The following is a 14,274-nucleotide window of genomic DNA, read 5'->3' on the forward strand; positions in this document are numbered from 1 at the left end:
CCACAGCAATTTATTTCAGTTCTTCAAACCTTATTTTTGTGTTTGGAATGAAAGAAAAAAAAAAAACAACAAACCACCAACCCCTCACCATTTAGCAGACAATAGGTTTATTGGATACAAGCTTTGTCTTTTCCATGCTATTGTCCTATCTTACCAAACTTGACGTTTATGCTAGAACCTCACCTGCTGTAAGTGGACGATATTAATAGAACTCTGTCAGCATACACAGGATCCAATTTGGCTCTCTCTTCTCCCAAGTACATTGGTAATTTTTATATATACTACTAGTAAATTTGTTCATATATTTGCTGAAGGCTTAAATCTTGTCACTGTTTTATCCATTCTCTCAATGCATGGATGAGGCTATAGAAAACAGGGATGATATATTGTCCTTTTGAAAAACACGGCAGTTTTTCAAACACAGGCTCATAAAGTTGAAGTTCGTTAGACTGTATAAACAACTTGGACTACATGTTTACATAAGATGTCGAGCACCCCAGTCCCACCTGTTTGTGCTTCAGGGGCTAATTCAAAGTTGCATTAAAAACCTTTGCTCATCTTTCCTACGTAACCATGGATAAAAGTGCACTGACTATGGTTTTGTGTTAAAATTTCCCACAAATCTGAATTTTTGCTAATTAGCCTTCCCAGTAACAGCCTGTGCTGCTTTGCTCCCTAGAAGAAGCTTTCCATCTCTATGGTATGTGCTCTACCGATTAGGATCACTAGGACAGGGAAGAAAGTTTGCAATGTCCTCCTTGATATAGTAGCTCAGTGTTTAGAGCTCTCATTGATTAGGTCCTGCCTGACAAGGATCAATTCCTCATTTGCTTTGAAAAGTGTGAAAACAATTCATGTACCTCTCATGTCCCAGAAATATTCCTTAGCATCTGAGCTTAATCTTTTTTCAAGTGGAAATAATACCTTATTCTGTATGAGTGAACATAAAGAACAGTTGACTGCCATTTATTTTACAACAACCTTCTAGGTATTGAAAACTTCTAATTTTACTCCTTCTCTTTCTAGAAGAAACCAAAGAAAGTAAATCTCCTTCAAGTTTTAATCCTAAATGACAGTTTTTCTAAACCTGTTTGTATTTTTGTTGGTCTCTTTTGGACTCTTTCAAATTGCTATATGTCCTTGTTAAAGTCATTATCCAAGGCACGGAATATTCTTTTTATCTGAGGGCTTGAAGCAGTAAGTGGAATATTTACCCCCATATTACAGATAAAATGACAGTTAATGTATTTGAAGCTGAATTTCAGTATTACACAGTGTGCTTTCCATTGTTAACTCCTTAGTCAGTTTATCGTTGATTTGCTACTTCTCCATTGTACCTAACCTAGGCAGATTTTCTCAGTTTCGTATTTTGACATTTGATTTCTTCACCCTAAGTGTTATCCCTGTCCTCATGAATTTCAGATTCTGATTTTGAATAATTTCTGCAAATGTTCAGAATTACGTTGAAAATACAAGTGAATTCGAAGTGCTTGAACACTTCGTTATCTGCAAATTTTTGTTTTCTGTTTTCCCTGTTCTTCACGTTCCACGTTGGCTGTTGTTCAGATCATCAATGAAAATATTGACTGTTTTTTTGGGTGGTTGTTGTCATCTGTTTTAAATGATCTCTCAATTTGACACGGAACTGCTGAAAACTCTACTTGGGAGCTTTTTCAAGGAGTTATTCTCCAGTGTTACAGGGAATTAATCCAGACCAGATTTTCTTAGTGTGCTTATGGGACTGCAATACAGAATATAACAAAAAAAACCCCCAAACAGTAATGTTGATGTTTATCACATCTATTGCTTCCCTGTTATCCATTAGCTTGCAACTCTGTCAAAGAAATAAATTCTGTCAGTTTGATACAACTCTTTTCTTGATAAATCCATGTCATATGTTTTTTATCATCTTATTATTCTTGAGGTGCTTATAAATTGCTCAATAACATGTTCCAGAGTCTTTTCAGGGATCAGTTAGGCTGTCTCCTGTTCCCCAATCCCTTCTTTCACTCCTTCTTAAAGATGGTAGAAAAATTAGGAAATTCTAATTAGAAAATTAGAAAAATTCTTTAAAGTTTGAGAGACTTTTTCAGCTGTTTCACTGAGTCCTCAAGACTGAATTTATTAATAATCAAGCCTTGCAAGCTAGTGTACGTGTAATTTATCAAAATATTCTGTAACCTATTGTTTCCCTAACTTGGCCAACATTCCTGCTCACTTTTAAAATATCTGGCTGCAGTTCACCTTATTTGTAAAGAGCAAAGCTATTTGATATGTCAACCTTTTCCTTATCATCAGCTCACCTGCCTTCCCTGTGGAACACTCAACCAGTGTTTTCCTCTGCTTTTGTCTCTTAGTATATTTATAGGATCTTTTCCTGCTAGTTTGTTAGTTGATTGGTATCTCAGCCTTTTTATTTCAGCACGGTGTACTTGTGCTTTATATTCATAGTACATTTTGCATAGTTCTTTTTGACTTTCAAAGTTCTTAAAGAGTTTTGAAGTAATCATTAAAGTCTTAATATTTTTTCTTCTTATTGAATTATTTGGAAAATGTGATTTTAATGTAGTGGCTTCCATTGCTCTCAATATAGTGATTGCAGTCCTTGTGAAAGACCAAACAGAGCTTTTACTTTAAATTCTCCTGTGGAGAAATGTTTAGTTGCATGCGAAAGCTTAAAGCCATGAGCTCTGTTATGAAGTGATAGATTCAAGCTGTCTTCCACTTTATCCCTTTAAAATCCTCAAATTAAGTTTTGATTAGGTATGGGCCATTTTTTCATTTGCATTCTGTATGCAATTTCTATATAAAAAAATCTTGAGTTGGAATAATGACTTGTGTGGCTCTGTCAGCATTCAGGAACATAAGAACATGTATTTTCCTCAGTCTGTATAAAATCAATCAACTAATTTGATGGGCCTTTACACAGTATCCAGGATTCATCTGAATTCCCAGCTTGTGCTGAATCATCCAGGATTGCTGGTTTGTTTATTTTAGTGGTTTGACTTGTCTGTAATTACTGTAATTACTTTTAGATCTATTGCAGAGCTCTTTCAAGGCTTCTTAACAAGCTAATCATATTGAAATGTGTTGTCTCCAAAGATGAAGGTTTTGGTTGGGGCAATTCCTATTTGGGAAGTGGAGAAAGTGAGAACTGGAGGTAGGATGGAATTCTGTTGGAAAAGCTCTGAAAATTGTGTCCTTGCATTTCCTGCTGCCAGGGATTTCCCTTTTTATAGGGAATACAAAGGATGGAGGGGGTTCCTCATTGGTTACAGACACAAGGAATTCCCTCCAATGCTTTCCTTGTAAATGGCATCCACTACCCTACATCCTGAGGCAGAAGGGGAACCGTAGAAAGGGCTCTAGACAAAATAAGTAGAAGGGTATGATTTTACTTCCTTTTGGCAATTGGTTGGTTTAGGTAGTTTTCTGCTGGGCATATGCCTGGTGTGGGTTTGGCTTAGTCAGGAATACAAAGGTTATTTTCTTGTTACTTTAGATGCGCTGCAATAGATTTCTCTGCAGAAATTACCGTGGACCGGAGTCAGCCAAGCATGTCAGCATGAGCGTGACAGTTGTTTACTATTAGGGCTTTTTTGAAACTGGAGCCTGAATTTGTGCACTTACCTTTTGCAAACTGAGTCCATACCATTGCCCACTCTAAACTGGATGAATCATGAATTTTCTTATATTTATGCTTGCTGCTATTGTCTGAATCAAATAACCAAACACTTTGCTTATTCTCACATTTCATTAATTGGTTGGCGTTGTACACTACAGGTCGTGTTTTGTGTGTGTATGTGTGTCTGTACATTTTATTTAAAAGTGTCCTGAGATTTCTTGCCTTGAAAAAGTGCTATACTTCTTGAACTTGTTGTTGGAAAAACTTTATGCTATAACATTGATGTAGGGGTCTACTGTTTCTAAATAATTGTTAACTGTCTGATGAAGTAATTATCTCACGTGCATTTAAAAAAAAAAAAAAGACATCTGAAATAGCATGAGAGTTGGTGCAGACTAGATCCTTTATTTGATGTAGCATTAGGTGAACCGTTGTATGTAAATGGAGACAGAAGGAAACATCTTTCTGGACAGATGAGCTTCAGGAATTGAGATCTGTAGTTCAGAACTACAGTGACGTGTTTGTCTCGTTGATTCAACTTCACCAAGTCCACAAATATTCTTCACAGATTGATAATCAACAAAACAAGACAATGCCCTTTCCCTATGATTCTCTCATACTTTTACCAGTGGACACTGGATGATAAACCAAACAAATAATCCAGTGTAAAAGTACTGAGAGAATCTTTTCTGATTCTCATCCAAGACTATTTATGCAGTTTTATTTGGGTTGTTACCTAGTAAGGACAAGGATGTCAGAAATAGGAAATGTACTTCAGAAGATATATCCAGCAAGGCAGATGGAGAATGGAGACCATGGTGAGAAGCGGGATCTCCCAGCAGTATCAACAGGTTTTGTATGCGTGTCAGCAATGCTGTGCATGTCCAGATTTGATGGATTTTGTTCTTGCTGTTACTGCTGTCAGTGGAGGTTGTTGTCTGATGGGAGAAAAATAAGTTTCTTTGTACAACTGTCAGCCTAACACTTCTTGACATATCCATGATTTGTTTGTGCTGAAGTATTAGAGGCTTTGCATGTTATATGTTGATATGCACTTTGCCACTGTGCTTAGAAATCTGGCAATTAACTGTCAGGTTGCAGCACCTTCATTTTTGCATTTTAAACTGAAGGGAAGAGCAAAAGGAAAGACATTGTTAATACAGTAAATAGATGAATTAAATACAGGGGAAGTATAGAAGAAAAGGGAGTAAGAGACATAAAATATTTATGAACTCTTGCTTTATATTGCTCATTTTGAGGTCAGTTCTTTATTCTACATGAGTAGGCCACACACCATCCAAAGAACTTCACTTACACTGGTAGGTTTTGATTTTCATTATTTGAAAGGAAATTTTTTCAAGAAAAACTGTGATTTGTAATTTTTATACATCAAGGAAAACATGTAATAGAAATGGTCCTTCTTCTTTTGAAAGAAACTTACAGTAGTGAAAGTAGGTGCCAATGTGGGATGCAGAATATTTAAACCATGCAGCTTATCCTGATTAATGAAAGAGTTCTATTTGTCTGTTTACCAGACTTCAGACTTCAGTGCGGTACATAGCTTTTGAGCTATTTTTCTATTTTGCTTACATGCTGAGCTAAACTTGAACCTTCTTCAATGAGACCTGCAGGATAAGCTTTCAAAGTTAAGTTGTCCTTTTCTTATCCTGGTAAGAGCTTGAGGTCAATTTGTCCAACGCAAATTGTGAAGAGCAGGTAAACAAACAGCTACCTAGGCTGTTATTCCCCACAGCTCATTGTTGTAGGTGCAGTTTTTATCAGGCGAGTATTCTGCTTCATGGTAGCTAATGAAAAGTCTGTATCCCATTTGTAAGATATAATCAGGAGCTCCATCAGCAACTTATAACTACAATAAATCTTTAATATACCAGAGGTAACTTAACACACTTTGGAGGGAAGATTTTTAGAGCAAGAGAAAGATCTATATGCCTCTCATTTAGGATACCACCTAACTTATAATTGGACAGGTGTCTTGTTTTTTAGCTGTTGCATTTTAGCTCAAGCCTTGCAGATTGGATTCAGGATTATTTGAATGCTTAACTGCAGGCACTGTATTATGTGGCTCACTGCCTCGTGTGACTCTATCATGGCTGTGACTGGCGTTCGCTTCATTTTACACCCATGCTTGTAATTTTTCCAGGCCTTACAGCCTTTTAATCACCTCCTCTTTATTTCTACACTTTCCACTATTTCCATTGCATTACACTTAAAAAAAAAAAAGAAAAATGGTAGCCGTAGCATATGTGTAGTGTTGCAGTATGGCAATGAAGCATTAATATTTAGCTACTGCTCCATAGCCACTGCAGGACATGTCTAGAGAAAAGCAGCAGTACTGCCCTGGGAATGCTTAAATGTCTGGGCGCTGTAGGATTCCAGGAAGAAAAGACAGAAGGAAAAGCTTAGCTACCACTCAAATCAAGTAGTTACTAACTTAATCTTCAGACATCACCCTGAGAATCCTTTCCTTACTAGATTTTCATAGCCTCTTTTTAAAGTAAGTGCAACTTGTTTATAGTCAGGCCTAATAGTACAAAAACTTACCTGCACTTTCACCTGAGAGTGGGGGGGAGCAGCTGACCTCACAGGTTCCCATTTAACATGCATTTGGTTAGTACTGGGTTAACACATCCTATTATGGCATTTGTAGCATGGGGCTGAATTAATAATATTAACCCATTGTATCTTTCTAGGCATTGGTTTGCCTTCTGTTGAGAGGAAGATGTTGAATGGCTTCTGAATTCAAAGATAATTGAAATTCCATTTTTAAAGAGAGACAATTCTGCCAATTATTTAATCAAAAGCTACACTGAAGATAAGTAAGTGGATAGATAAGTGTTATCCAGAAATACGCTGGAAAAAATGGTGCACTTTTCTCCATCAAAACAGAAACTATTGCAGTAGAAAAAACTTAGAGTATTTGTCTTCCCTCCTCCTACTTTTTGTATATCAAGAGTACTGTGGCCAGCAGGACAAGGGCAGTGATCGTGCCCCTGTACTCAGCACTGGTGAGGCCCCACCTCGAATCCTGTGTTCGGTTTTGGGCCCCACACTACAGGAAAGACGTAAAGGTGCTGGAGAGAGTGCAGAGGAGGGTGATGAGGCTGGTGAGGGGCCTGGAGCACAAGTCTGATGAGGAGCAGCTGAGGGAACTGGGGCTGTTTAGCCCTGAGAAAAGGAGGCTGAGGGGAGACCTTATTGCTGTCTACAGCTACCTGAAAGGCGATTATAGCATGGAGGGTGTTGGTCTCTTCTCCCAAGTAGTAAGTGATAGGATGAGAAGAAATGACGTCAGGTTGCACCAGGGGAGGGTCAGATTGGATACTAAGAAAAAACTCTTCACAGAAAGGGTTGTGAAGCAATGGAACAGGCTGCCCAGGGAAGTGGTGGAGTCACCACCCCTGGAGGTGTTTAAAAGATGTATAGATGAAGCTTTTAGGGATATGGTTTAGTGCCAGTATTAGGCTAATGGTTCAACTCAATGATCCTGAGGGTCTCTTCCAACCAAAATGATTCCATGATTCTATGGACGGGAAAACAAACAACAACAAAAAAATCATAAAAATATTTTAAATAAAAATACATTCACTTGGAAATGAAGCTCTAGTTTCATGTTTAGAGTTCCCAGTTTCTTCTGCTTAACACTTGCTGTAGCCCCTTTCAGTCCCATGCATCCTTGTGCTTATGTACAATAAAGGTTTCTCTTCCTCAGATGCCTCAATTTTTTGATGTCCCTGGTCTCTTTCAGATAATCACTTGCAAGGCCATAGGTCTTTTAACAATATGCCTTTGCAGCATACATTTACTACATTTCCAGTGGAAGAGGTTGTCGCTAAGCAGGAATATAATGCAGTTTGTCAATTTTCAGTAGGCATCTTGGGAAATCTTTTTCATTTGTTCCGTAGATAACCTGTGTCTGTTTAAGCAGTAGTCTCCACCAGTAATTCCTGTCTTCCACCCGATAATTCATTTCAGTGAGAATTGGATGTTCTGAGTAGAATGCAATAGCACATATCAGGCTTATAAGTCTGCTAGCACAGATGTTACAGCAAGTAATAAAACCAGAAAAATGGAATTAGAGCAGAATAAGTCCTGTAGTTTTCAGAATTTTCAGTATATTTTGGATTGATCTAATGGTGACAAAATTGTTCTAATAAAATGCAATCTGCTGTGAAATTAAAATGCATGATTTTCCTAATGTGACAATGCCTTATGAAAATGAACCCTATGGAATGAAGTCAGTGTGTCAGAAATTAGACATCCTTGCTTTTAATAAAAAGAGAACCTAAACTTGCCTCTTGTTTAAAAAGTGGGATTTTAGATGGCCAAGAGCTGTCGTGTTTTCTAAGGGTTAAAGAAAAATCTTTTGGAAGAGGAAGGAAAAATGCATTTTAAAGACCTCTCTGGGAACAGGATTTAAAAAATCCTCCTTAGAAAAACTAACAGCACCATCTCCTTTTCTTTTTCTTGAAACCCTTTAGAGCTCCCTGCAGGGGATAAAACTGCTGCAGAGGCTCCCGGCATTCCTGGGCTGCGGCAGAGCCGGCCGCCTGGCTGCACGGCAGCGCTAGCTCAGCTGGAAGCATGGATGTTCCTGGCTGCTGGCTGCAGCCTCACCAGAGACAGGAATGGGGCATCAGAAAACCAGATGCACTGAGTTTGAAAGAACTACATGTTCCTCTATAGAAATATTCAACTGGCAAACTTTTTGCTACCTTTACGTATGTGGGAATAGTATTGTCTTGCTACTCCAAAACAGGTGAACCAGATGTTACCAGATGTGTTCAGCTGGCGCAAGTGGCTGTCACTCTGATTTCAGACGTTAAGGAGAAAGACTATATTTCTCACTAATAATATGCCTCTTAATTTTTTTCTAAAAGTTATAGTCCCAGCTTTACCACCTGCTATCCTTACTCAGCTGTAATTACACTATATGCAAAAGAAGACACTGTGTCCTACTGTAATGAACGACAAGATTAAGTTCTAATTTTACATTCAACCCTCTTTTAGGGTCCTAATCCCCCTACTTTTGGATTATGGGTGCCCCCGTTTCATACCTCACTTGCAGTAGTTTTGCACCTGTTTCAACACAGAGCAAGAGTGGGATGAGTTTGAGTGTCCTAGGTTATAATTGATTTATTAATCTGCCAAATGGATATCTTTTTCATACTGGTGGATAGCTTTAGGTCAATACCCTTCATAGTTTAAAGTTTGCTCTGTCTTCTTTGCATTGGAGGTATGTACTGGCAACTGCTCAAGCTCACACAGATGAAGGAAATTTTAATTATCTTGAGGAAGTTAAGAATGCTTTTTCAAACATACTAGAGGATCACTTAAACTGGATTATTAGCCTTTCATTTTATTTTTCAGAAGTTTCAGCTGTAGTTTTTAAAGGATATTCAATTCTGTATTACACCATTATTAACCAGACTTATATTCTGCAGTTTGCATTCTGTCTTTAAATTTTGGTAGCTTTTTTTTAGATTTTAAAAAATAGTATTTTTTTTAATTACTTGATATTGCTGAGCTTGGTATTTTCTAACATTTTTTTTCAAATACAGAAGGGAATGCCTTTCAGCTTTATATTATTAACAGCTTTTCTTCTTTTTTCCCACATCCATATTGTGCAATGTGGTATTTCTTCCAATGTTGGTGTTCAGGCTTACATCAGTGAGAGCATAAACAAACACCAATTTTCTTCTCTCCTTTCCTTCTCCCTCTTTTTTTTTACGGGGGTGTGTGTAGAAGAAGAAGATTTTTCCTGGCAGTGCTATTGTATATGACAGCAGGAAAGACAAAGTAATACACACCAGTTGTTTGAACAATACAAGCAGAGAAACAATAAGTTTCTTTTAGCCACCAGGGAGCAATGAATTTGTGTGATTTGACTGCAGGTAATATTTCTGATGTAGTCTTGGTTTGAAAAAAAATCAAACTTGCTTTATATGCTCAGAGTTTGAGGTTTTGTGTCTTTCCCACTCAAATCAGCATAACCTTTACTTGGATCAAACAGTGCTAACCATAGACAGTTACAAACATGTTTGGAATAAATTAGCTCATAAACATTTTATTCCCATCCCTTAATGGGGAATTCTTCACAATGCACTGTCAAATATGATGAGATTTCTCATTTTATTGCTCACTTTATCTACAGTCTTGTAATTGCACTTTCAATGGCACAGCATTTGTGTGGAGCAATAGTGACATTCAGTGCCCGGTTAGACTACAACATGATTAATCCTCTGCATACATTGCTTAAGGGTCTTATAATTCATATTCTCCTGTTTTACAATGGCAGATATGAATTCAAGAGAGAATCTGAATATGCAATAAGTTCATCTGCATCAAATATCAAGTTGCTTGAAATACTGAATGTATTTTCCAGAGACCTGACCACATAAGAATGATCTGCAAATATTTTTCCACCTAGCAGTGCTGAATACTATGCCTGAGGATATGGGAGTTTATACTTGTTTGGAAGAAATCTGGAAATGAACTGCATTGTGTGATACGCAAACTCTTGTTAAGCTCTTCTTGGTGATGGATTAATTGTAAAAAGCTTTATTGGTGAGGACTTGAGAGCTATCTAGTCGATCAAGAGTCATATGTGATAGTTATTAATGGATTGCATATTAAATACTATTACATAGGGATTTTAAAGAAAGCTACATTTTTAGCTGGGGAACCTAGTTCTGTTTAAGTGAAACAGAAAACAGTTCAACACCTCTTACCTCTTGAATTAGCCTACTTAGTTTCTTCGAATTAGGAAGAACAGATATTTAGGCCCTCTTTGTGGATCTCGTGTGCGGCAGTCTTCTGGTGCTTAAGTCCCTCAATGTTCCAGATAAATCTAACATACTTTTCATAGGCCTGAAAAGACGCAAACCCAATTTTTTACTTACAAATGTAGAATTTTTGTCTCAGACTATATAATGGATGGAGAAGAAAAAACACTTCTTACTATGCCACTGTGCAAAAATTCTACTGGCAGGAAAAGAACCCAAAGAACATTGTTTCAAAACCCAAGTTTAGAGCACCGACCTGTGCTTCAGTTCAGCTTGTGGACAAGCAAGGGCTTTCAGGACTATGCTTACCAATTCACTATCAGAAAATAGAAAGACATTTTGATTTCTAGCTCTGGGGTATCTCTTAAATGGTGTTTTACACCAGGTTTACCCTCCCTTAGTTAAAACATCTTTGCAGCCTTCAGTCTTTGCTTACTGAAACATATCCGAGATTGGTACTCAGGAGGGCAACTGCAAAGCTAGAATAAGTTTAACTCATTAAGACTCTTTTTGCAGGCTTTTCCATGGTACTTTTATCACACTGCTCCTCAGCCCTACAGAGTAGGTTGCTTTGTTTCTGCTTGCTTTGCTAACTGCGGGCTTTGTCTTGAAGTCGTGGTCTGGTCTGGACACCTAGATGCAAACATCAATAGCCTATTAATCCCAGGTGTAAATCAATTGAAATCAGTAGAGGTAGACTGGTTTAAGTTTAGCTCCTAATCCATGTTATTGGACTGAATTATTCTCTCTTTTACAACTGAGCAGCCCTGCTGATTTCTGTTAGGCAAGTGAGAGCAGAACTTATTTCCTGAAGTCTCTTGGAGAGAGATGCAGCTGAGTGAGCCACTGATACCAGGCTACAAGTAGTGGACTGAACTTTCTTGTGTTGTGAAAGCTGTAACAAGGTGGGTCAGCTTCTGTATTGCTGTGCAGCTGGTAGTTTAGTCTGGTCACCAAAGACTCTCTGACTCTTGCTGCTTACTTCAGTTCTTGCAGTTGCAAAAGGTTTGCGACAGTCACAATCACTTTTGACTGACAGTTTGCAGTCACCTGAGCTGCCCATGTCTCACTGTTCAGCTCCATCCCCCTAATTTTCAGTGTAGTCACCGGCTTTGTCTCCCCAGGCAAATGGACTGAGCTCTTACTGCCTTGTCCACAGCCCAGCACCTAAATGTGAGTCCAGCCAGGTACCCTGTTTCTGGGTCCATACACAGCTGCAACATTGGCTTAATGGGCTGAATGTCACACCTGCCACAGGTGGAGAGTCAATGTAGCAGATGCTTTCCTCAGTTGTCTTTGAACTGATGTTTCACTTTGAACATGCAGGTAATATCAGATTAATTTACTTTAATAACATGTGTTAGGATGTGTTACTGGCCTGTGGCTGCTATTCTATTTGCCTTACTCTTTTAAATAAGAAAGTTCAGTTAGTGAACGAAAACTTACTGAAGCCTGTAGGAGCCTATCAACTTTCTTGTGTAATAATTTGTCACATGTCAGTGAGAGAGGTTAATTTTGATGGCAATTAATTTATGGCAAACATAAACAACAGCCAAACAGTATATGTATATTAGTGTTAACTACCATGATTCAAAGGTAGCAATTAGCTTAACTGGCAATTAATAGAAACAAATTGTAACAGTGAATATATGAACAAAAATAATTCAACCTATCCAGTTTATTTAATGTAATAAAAATATACTGACTTAATTGATCTTTAGCTGTTGTAAGTAAAAAGTAATGACATGAAATAGAGTTTAAGTATTGGCTTCAGGGAATTATATTTTCTTGTGCAATAAAATACAGTGATATGTGCATAAGTAAATACTTTGTGTTTACCATTAAAGGAATGATGTACATTTCACTGCGGCAGGATAAATTCTGTAAAAAATATGGAGAAGTCTCTCTGTTTTTAAAAGCATAATTGCTGGCAGCAAATGCAGTGGGACATACATTGCTAAATTAAATGATTATGGAAATAACTTGATAGAGGATATTTTGTATCTTTTCTGTTAACTCGTCCTTCAGGGCACACTCGAAGTTTCTTTGGTATCACCAATTCAAAACTCTAGTATCTCTGTCTAGTCTGGGATTTGTTGATGATCTGTATGCCATTACTGATAACCCGACCTTTAAAGGGTCTTAAGGGACTGCTATTAATGTGATTTTTTTTGAAGTTTTGTATTTCCGTGTAAGAAACACCAGCTGCACCATGAAGACCATTTTAAATAACTGTTGACTATTTTTGGTTTTGTTCTGTTTTCTGTTAATAGATGTATTTTCGATGGAGAAAAAGTTATGATTAGGCAAACATAAGAGATTCAGGCAGTCACAACCAGCCTGAACTGTGTTTCATCACACAACAGGAATCTGAGTACCAAGGGAGATGGTTAATTGCCATTAATTTTATGTGTGTGTGTCATGAGATGTATTGACATTTCCAGGAGTGTAAAGGAAGAACAAATTAATTTATTGAAAATTATGTGGCACCCAGATAAATTCAGTAATTTTATTTATAGTCACCATTTAAACGCAAGTTGCTGTCAGAAAAAAAATGAGGGAAAAAAATCCTCTCCATTCTTTCTGTGGCTTTTAACAAGCAACTTAAAATTAAAACCAAACGTAATTTTAAACTAAAATCCCTTTGTTTTTCATTAAAGTAACAAGAAAGGTAGTATTTTAACTATTAATCAGATTCACAACTGAAATTAAAGAAATGAACCAATGAACCAGCAATGATATTAGATTAAATCATTAGGTGGGCACTTGTACCTGCTCAATATTGTGGCTAACCACACTACATGGTAATGACAAGAAATCCATCTCTAAGCTGAAAATTAACTTGTTTCCCTGTAGTCTAACATACCGGAAGAGTATGGCCATTAATGGCACGCAGGATACTTTCCTTTGGTGAATTTATTTAGTCAGTTTTTGAAACCTTTTGTATTTAATTTTCTCTTTAATACCCTGTGGCCATTAGTTTCATAGTCTATTTATGCTTTTTCTTTTTCTTCTTTTTTTTTTTTTTTTTTTCCCAGAACCAGGTGAGTGCTTAACTGGTGACAAGACTCATAGCTGCTTGAAATCTGGATATTGGCACACCATCATACTTAATGACTAAAGCTTCTGTTTAGTCTTGTAAAGGTAATATGAATTGGTTTTGTTTTAGCTGAGGTTGATATAGCAAAATTGTTATGAGAAAGATTACTCCTCAAGTTTCTCCAGGTCTCATCTCTCCATCATAACAATTGCTTCTTTGGTATTGAAAGTAGTTCCACCTTAGTTGACAGTTAGGCTTCCCACTACACATGTCTGCAAATGCAGCTATTCATCTCTTAGGACTGCAGTCCTGCTCTACCTCCTGCTGTTTTGTTAGGTTAGTTGCCAAAGATTAGTCAAGAATTTTAGGAGTGGAGAGCTCTTCTTTCTGTGGCCAAAATGTCTTCCATGTAATCTGTTTTTCTGACTGGTGTAACTCTCAAGAGGAATCTTCTAGGACAGAAGTGCTTGGAGTAACAGTAGCACAAGGTACTTGCACTTTTTTTTTTTTTTCTTTTTTTCACCCATGGTCTAAAAGAGAATTAAAACCAACCTTGGTTGTTTTTCTTTACTTTGGTTTCCTTTTGTGAATGTATATTTATTTACATACCGTAACTCTCCTGCATAAAATGTATTTGGATGAGAATAACTGCAAAGCTAGGTTCAACTTTTTCTTTAAGCTACTAGTGTGGCATTTAGTCTTGTTAGATGAAGACATAAGTTAACAGGTCATTGTCGTTGTAAACCAAGAAGTGTTGTATGAAGTTAAGGGAAGCCATTACATTTGCCAGTTCCAGCCCTTTCAAA

At 37.3% G+C, this 14,274-nt stretch overlaps 1 long non-coding RNA gene across 1 annotated transcript in view; it reads left to right on the plus strand.

Annotated features, from left to right (window-relative positions):
• LOC110357842 (uncharacterized) overlaps nucleotides 1-14,274 on the plus strand; it is a 136,142-nt gene that overhangs the window by 56,619 nt on the left and 65,249 nt on the right. The gene's annotated exons all lie outside the window — the stretch shown is intronic.

This window comes from Columba livia, chromosome 4, assembly GCF_036013475.1.
Source record: "Columba livia isolate bColLiv1 breed racing homer chromosome 4, bColLiv1.pat.W.v2, whole genome shotgun sequence".
Lineage (NCBI taxonomy): Eukaryota > Metazoa > Chordata > Aves > Columbiformes > Columbidae > Columba > Columba livia.